The 7,426-nt window shown below is 44.3% G+C and overlaps 1 long non-coding RNA gene across 1 annotated transcript; it reads left to right on the top strand.

Annotated features, from left to right (window-relative positions):
• Positions 1 to 5,697: 5,697 nt before the first annotated feature.
• On the top strand, positions 5,698 to 6,499 carry LOC119086712. The gene is made up of 2 exons (XR_005090054.1): positions 5,698 to 5,874; positions 6,266 to 6,499. It is a non-coding gene; the product is annotated as an uncharacterized LOC119086712 (long non-coding RNA).
• Positions 6,500 to 7,426: the final 927 nt, after the last annotated feature.

Below are 7,426 nucleotides of genomic sequence, written 5' to 3'. Positions count from 1 at the left end.
TTAGGGGTAGTAGTCACACTGATATACGGATAAGATTAATAATGCGGTTTGAATTACTCCAGTCTATCATCATGGCAATTGTAAATTCTCTTCTAAGATACATAACCTCACTAGTCCTGCGATGTTGTCTAGGTTTCTAGGATGAGGGATGATTTTCTCCTGTGGAGTGGATCTTAAAAGTCCAAATAGACAGCTGTTGATTACCACCAACATGGGAGTGTCTCCTCTGACACCTCTCTGGATATTTGGACAACAGCCAATAGTCAGGGTGAAACAGCTCACAGAAGCTGAGGAAGCGGAGCATCAAGAGCCTAGTGACTACAAGACTGATGAATTCCTAGCTCTTCCACGACCAACAAAGGGCACACAAGAGACCGCAGGCAGGCTACCACTCTGTGATACAATTCTTCAGTGTACTGTCCCTGGGAACTTCAGGAACTTGTTGCTCAGAAATTCTTGCTGAAGCAAGCAAGCTGTCTATATATCCCAGCTTAAAACATCAAGTTCATCCTGACTTTAGGAACACCATACTACTTCTTATACTTTTTAGGACAAAGAAAATTTACAAGCCAAAGACTAAAATCTGTATTAAGAAAGAAAGTCCATCCTCTTCTAAATGCTGTTAGTGCTTTTCCTAACTTGAAAACTTAGCATCATTACATACTGTAACCTTAGAAACTCTTCTTGGCTGGTGAGACTGCTGGCTCAGTGGTTAAGGCACTTCCAGCCCCAGCTCCAAGAGAAAGAGAACAACTGCACGCTGTCCTCTCACTCCATACAAGCATTGCAGCGTCCTCCACCAAAAGAATAAATGCAAAAATGAAAATACATTTAAAAATCAGGACTGGCCAGAGGGGGGTGCCATGCACACCTTTAATCCCATCACTTGGGAGGCAAATGCAGGCAGAAATCTGTGAGTTCATGGCCAGTCTGGTCTACAGTGAGATCTACAGAACTACACAGAGAAACCCTGTCTCAAAAAAGTCAACAAACAAAAATAAATAAATAAATAAATAACAACTGGAGAGATGGCTGAGCAGGTAAGAGTACATGCTGCTCCTCCGAAGGCTGCAAGTTCAGCTGCCAGCACAAAACTGCCTATGCTCCACAGAATCCATGCTCTCTGGTCTCTGCAGGTACCTGCACACACATGACACACATTCATAAAAACACACATAGACACATAAATAAAAATAAAAATAAAAATGCTTTATAAGAACCATTTTTCTTTCTCTTCATAGTCATTCCTGGAGCTCATTGATTAATCAATTATCACCCCAGTAGCCAAAAAATCCCTGCATATAAACACCAAGGCTCAGATTTCCTAGGCTAGAGTGGGAATATTGGTCATTTATAAACTATATGTTATATAAACTTGAGCTCGTGGGTCCAATTCCAAGCACTATAGAGAAGGAAAAAATAAAGAAAATAATCAGAATCTCTCCCAGTCTACATTATCCACACAGGACACACAGTACTTCACTAGGGTTCATAATACGATGAGGCTGGGGTCCAGTAGGAGAGCCTTTTCCCAGCACACACAAGGGCCTGGGTGTGATTCCTGGCACTGGAGGGAAGGGCAGGAAATCTACATCAATGAACCAGCTCACTATTAATAAAAAGTGTGTTATATCATGCTGCTTCCATTCTAAAATGGAGGGAAAATACAAATTCAAATCAGCAATAAATAGTTAAGAATCACTATCAGGGTGTCTGGCCATCCCATCACCAGAGTAGGTCAGTTCCTGCTGTCTCTCGACCATTGCCAGCAGTCTTTTGTGGGGGTATCTTTGTGGATTTCTGTGGGACTCTTTAGCTCTTTGTTTCTTCCTTTTCTCATGTGGACTTCATTTACCATGGTCTCCTATTCCTTGTTCTCCCTCTCTTTTCTTGATCCAGCTAGGATCTCCCGCTCTCTTTCCCTCGACCCTCACCCTTCATTGCTCCCACTCATGTCCAGGCTGTTCATGTAGATCTCATCCATTTCTCCGTGTCTTTCTTGGGGTCCCGTTTTCCAGGTAGCCTCACTGGTGATGTGAGTAGCAGTCCAGTCATGCAGGGACGCTTGGCTCAATCTGGGAGGAGGAGACTGGACCTGCCTGGACTGAGTCTATCAGGTCGATCCCAGTCCTCGGGGGAAACCTTGATCTGGAGGCGGTGGGAATGGGGTGTGGGCTGGGGGGAAGGGAAAGGGGGGCAGGAAGGGAGAGAACAAAGGAATCTGTGGCTTTTATGTAGAACTGAATAGTATTGTAAAATAAAAAAAATAACAGGTATCCATCACAGAGTCAGATATTTGAGTCATGAAACTACTCAAGGGGGGAATGTAATGGTTATCATTACATTGAAAGTTTAGACTTACTATGCTTGAGAGACCCAAACCAAAAATGCCTCCAACATGCAAGCCCCTAGCTTGTACAAGCTGTGTCCTAGCAGCTCCTTCTTCCCCGGTTTGTCCAAGACATTGAAGATTGTCCTTAAATTGACTGATCCTGTAAAATCTGCTGTTCTAGCAAGATAATAGGTCATAGGATCAAGAAAAGAGAGGGAGAACAAGGAATAGGAGACCATGGTAAATGAAGACCACATGAGAAGGGGAGGAAGCAGAGAGCTAGGGAGGCCCACGGAGATCCACAAAGATACCCCCGCAAAAGACTGCTGGCAATGGTCGAGAGACGGCCGGGACTGACCTACTCTGGTGATGGGATGGCCAAACACCCTGATATTTGTGCCATAAACCCCATCCAAGGACTGAGGAATCTGGATGCAGACATCCATGGCTGGGCCCCTGGTGGAGCACTGGGAGTCTAATTAGTGAGAAAGAAGAGGGTTTATATGAGCGAGAATTGTTGAAGCCAGGGTTGGATAAAGCACAGGGACAAATAGCCAAACGAATGGAAGCACAGGATCTATGAACCAAAGGCTGAGGGGCCTCCAACTGGATCAGGCCCCCTGAACGGGTGAGACAGTCATTTGGCTTGATCTGTTTGGGAGGCAGCTGTGTGTTGGTGCTGGGTCCTGGGCTCGTTGCATGAGTTGGCTGTTTGAATCCTGGGACCTATGCAGGGACGCTTGGCTCGGTCTGGGAGGGGGGGACTGGACCTGGCTGGACTGAGTCTACCAGGTCGATCCCGGTCCTCGGGGGAGACCTTGATCTGGAGGAGGTGGGAATGGGGGGTGGGGTGGGGGGAGGGGGGCGAGAGTGGGAGAACAGGGGAATCTGTGGCTTTATGTTGAACTAAATGATGTTGTAAAATAAATTTACTAAAAAAATAAAATAAAATAAACAACTCAAAACTAAAAAAAATACTTACAGGAACCTTTTGGAATGAAGAGAAAAACAAACTCATGCACAAATCCACAGCAAAGAATAAACCACAATAGGATCATAGTTAAGCAAGAGGGGAAAAGAAAAAACCCTACAAAATCAACAAATGGCAGGAATTAACACCTACTTTTCAACAATAACTGAGTACTAATGGTCTCAATTCCACAACCAAACTATAGGGGCTCCCACACCACTGGGCTCTTTGAACACCTGCAATCACACACACAGATCTACATATAAGCATGGGCACACACAATTGAAAATAAAAATAAAATTGGAAAACAGGGCACAGACTACTTGATTGCATCAAATGACAGGAAACATCTACTTGCTGCCTCCAAGAAGCAGAGGTCACTACAAAAGACAAAATGTCACCCTAGGGTGAAAGAATGGAAAAAGATCCAAGTAAATGGGCCTAGGAAACAAGCAAGTGACACTGTTCCAATAGTTAATGAAAGAGACTTCCCACCAAAATTAGTGAGAATATATAAAGAGAGTCACTACATATGGACTAAGGGAATGTAAGAGGACTTTATGATTCTGAAAGTATGCCTCAAGCAGGTGCACCTGATTTCCTAACAAATAATATTAGATTCAAGCCAGATTAACTCTATCCCAATACTAGTGGGTGATTTTAATACCTAACTCTCACCAATTGATATGTCTCCCTAACAAAAAATAAACAGAAATATGCAAATTAAACGATATTATAAATCAAATGGACTTAACAGACATCTATAGACTATTCCATCCAAACTCTTCAGAATACACATTTTTCCCATGGAACTTTCTCCAAAATAGATCACATATTCTGAGACAAAGCAAGTCTCAGCAAATACAGGAAAACAATTCTTTGTAGTTTACTTCATCACAATGGAATGAAATTATGGAGGTGGTGGCACACGCTTTCATTCCCAACACCCAGGAGGCATAGCGATCTCTGTGAGTTTGTGGTCAGCCTGGTCTACAAAGTGACTTCCCAGACACCCAGGACTGTTACACAGAGAAACCCTGTCCCAAAACACAACAACCAAAAAGCCAGAGAGTACAAATAAATGATACACATGAGAGCCCTCGAAAATGAAGGATAAGCCAAACCCCAAATCAGGAGATGAAAAGAAATCAAGATCAACACAGGGATTGTTTAAATGGAAACAAAAATAACAATAAAGAATCAATGTAACTAGAAGTTGGTTCTTTGAAAAGTATGAGTAGGCAGACTAATCAAAAGGCAAAGATAAGAATATTAGAGACTCAGATTAAGGGACTGCATTGACATCCTCAGTGATAAGAACTGAGGCAAATATTACATGTGGAATTTAAAAGACATTTTGAAGCTTGTATAATCGGGGGTAAATATTTCTTAGCAGATCATTTGTCTTTTTAGGGGAGGGAGTGACTTTTGTTTGTTTGTCAACAGTGCCATTAACTAGAATTATATTCAAACCCAGTTCCAAGATCTTGATGTTGAGCATGAAGAATGGCTAGCTAGCATTCGGTGTACTAACAGACACTCTTGAACTATTAGCCACTAATCTGATCATGTCAGCTTAGTTCTAATGCCATTCTCTGAGCAGTAGTAGTAGGTGGAGTGTGAGGTCCACAGAAATTTTCTACTTGTTCACGCAAGGTTCCTGTGGTCAGTGTGTGTTCCCACCTTTCTCCCATCTCTCTTCCCCAATTATCTTGCAATGCTACACAATTCATCCTTCAGTGTCAACTCTACAACCTAGGAGGAACAGGCAGCATGCACATGCATGCAGATGCAAGCTAAAACTCATTCTACATGCCCTGGAAGCAAGGTTTAACTTCATATGACCTTTCACATGCCTGCTCACAGTGGCTCCCTCAGTTCCTGATCTTTGGGCCACACCCACCATTTGTGCATTAAAGCAAATACCACTTACCTCAGCAAGAGGTCATAAAGCCCAGAGCAGTCAGTCAGGGAGGGAAAAACCTATGGCGCCCATCTGGAGAGGAGCATGTTGAAGTCAACCATGAGGAATATGGAGCAGTGTGGAGCATGCGCAGAAGGACACATTGACGTCACCTCTCTTGATGCCCCGTCAGTAGTAGAGACTGACCGAACAATAGGCCTGGAGTGTGGGCATTCCTGGGGCCCCACTTCTCTCTGTGGCTTCGGCCCACTACTAGTTATGGCCCAAAAGCTCTATTGGCAATATATGTACGTTGTAAGGAATGAGAATGGTGAGGAGATAGCTAAGGTCCCTACTTTAGAGGCTGCTTTGGCGATGGTGGGTGGCAACCCTAGTGGAGGTGACCCAGGCTGCGTAATGGCACTAAATAATAGGGGCCACCAGGTCTGTGAGAGCCAAAACGACTCTGAGGAGAGCAGTAGAGATCCGAACTCCTCTTCCTCGGAACCTCACCAGGAGGAGCCAAGCCCCTCAGTCGAGCCCTTGATTCGGATCCGAGGCGCCATTCCTCACGAAGGCAGCTGCGGACCACATTGCAGTTCACACTGGGGCAGGTCAAGGAAATGGAAAAAATGTTCAAGAAACCCAGTACCCAGATGCGCTTGCCAGGTATGTGTCTGGAACCAGGAGCTATCCCCAACCTCCCTGTTGTCTCAGGTTGAGATGTCCTTTTGTTCTTCCAGGCCCTGGTTTCCTATTATCCCTCCCTAAGCCAGTGCTGTCTCCTCACTCGGTGGTGGGTACAGGAGGGTGCCTTGTGTAGGGGTCAAGATCAGTATTAGCATGTAGTGTCGACCCAAAACAAGTGTACATAGTCAACACCACTCGTTTCAAGTCATATTGTAATTTCTGTAAAATATAGAGACATGAGTACAGTGTGCCAAAATACTCACTAGTGTAAAGTTCACCAGTGTTAAGGATTTACACTTTGTTGGGTGACCTCCTCACCAGTAGTCTCGTCATCTATGCTAAATCCAATCTTGTCTTCCTCTGATTTCAGACATGGTTCGTCCATCGGAGAGCAGAAGAGAGGAAGAGTGAGAGGGCTGTCGTATTACAGAGCATACCTCCTCGTATTGAAAAGGTCCTTCTCCTTAGGGAAAGGGATGACAATCCCTAGAGTGCAATCTATGTTCAGGAGCAAGAGGGAAATTTGGAGACACGTGTACTCAATATACAGCTTAACTAAAATTCAGCACTCATGTTGACAATAAAATCATGAATTTCCAAGTTATTTAATTTCATATGCTTTCTGGGGTTTTGTAGGATATGGATGTACACTCTTCAGGAAATGCCATTTAAACAAAATTACAAGTTCTGTTTTTTGGGGGGTGGCATTTCTAAGTCATGAGTATTGCTTGCACAGATCACTATTCCCTTTACATGTTAGTTTTGAAACAGTGGATCACTTAAGCCTTCTTGATTCAGGCTCACTTGATCCTTTGAGCAAGGAATTCAATAGTAACCCTGCAAATAAGGAATCTAAGGAGAAGGTGGGCACAGAAAGTATTGATGGTGATGATTACTTTTTATTTGGGGAGGGGTCACAACAATTCTTTTTTTTCAATGAAAGTAGACATTTTTGTCACATAATATATCCAGATTATGGTTACCCTTCCCCCTACTCCTCCCAGTTCCTCCTCACTTCCCCTTCCATCTGGACATATCTACCTTTCTGTCTCTCACTAGAAAACAGCTCAGGTGGGTAGAAGCCACTCACAGGCCATCCTGAGTCCTCAAGATCTGGATGCCTAAAGAAGTTAACGTGAGGGGGGGTGCCATTATAATGAGGAAATGTGTGGTGGAGAAATGGCAGAAAAAGAGAGGCAGAATGGTTCATGAGCTGTAGAAAGATGTGGAACAGAAGAAGCTAAGTTGGTGAGGATCCGCTGAGGTAGATGGCCTGATTGTCACCCATGGAAGTGATGATCCCCGTGCCAGGGCTGCGGGAAGGGTCAAGTCTGGGTCCATGGCCTTACTGCAGCTGGGGTGTATGTGCTGATGTCCATGGCTCCTGCTACCATTGAAAGCGATGCATATGTCTGGGGTCTGGGCTGTCACCTGGGACCTTGTTGGTGTCCCTGCTTCATGCTGTCTCTGGGGCCATGCCAATCTGTGTGCCTATGCTGCTACCTGGGGCCTTGGTGACAACCAGGCCATG

Source organism: Peromyscus leucopus, chromosome X, assembly GCF_004664715.2.
Source record: "Peromyscus leucopus breed LL Stock chromosome X, UCI_PerLeu_2.1, whole genome shotgun sequence".
NCBI lineage: Eukaryota > Metazoa > Chordata > Mammalia > Rodentia > Cricetidae > Peromyscus > Peromyscus leucopus.
Note: the sequence above shows the minus strand (reverse complement) of the source record. Positions and strands in the feature narration are given on the sequence as shown.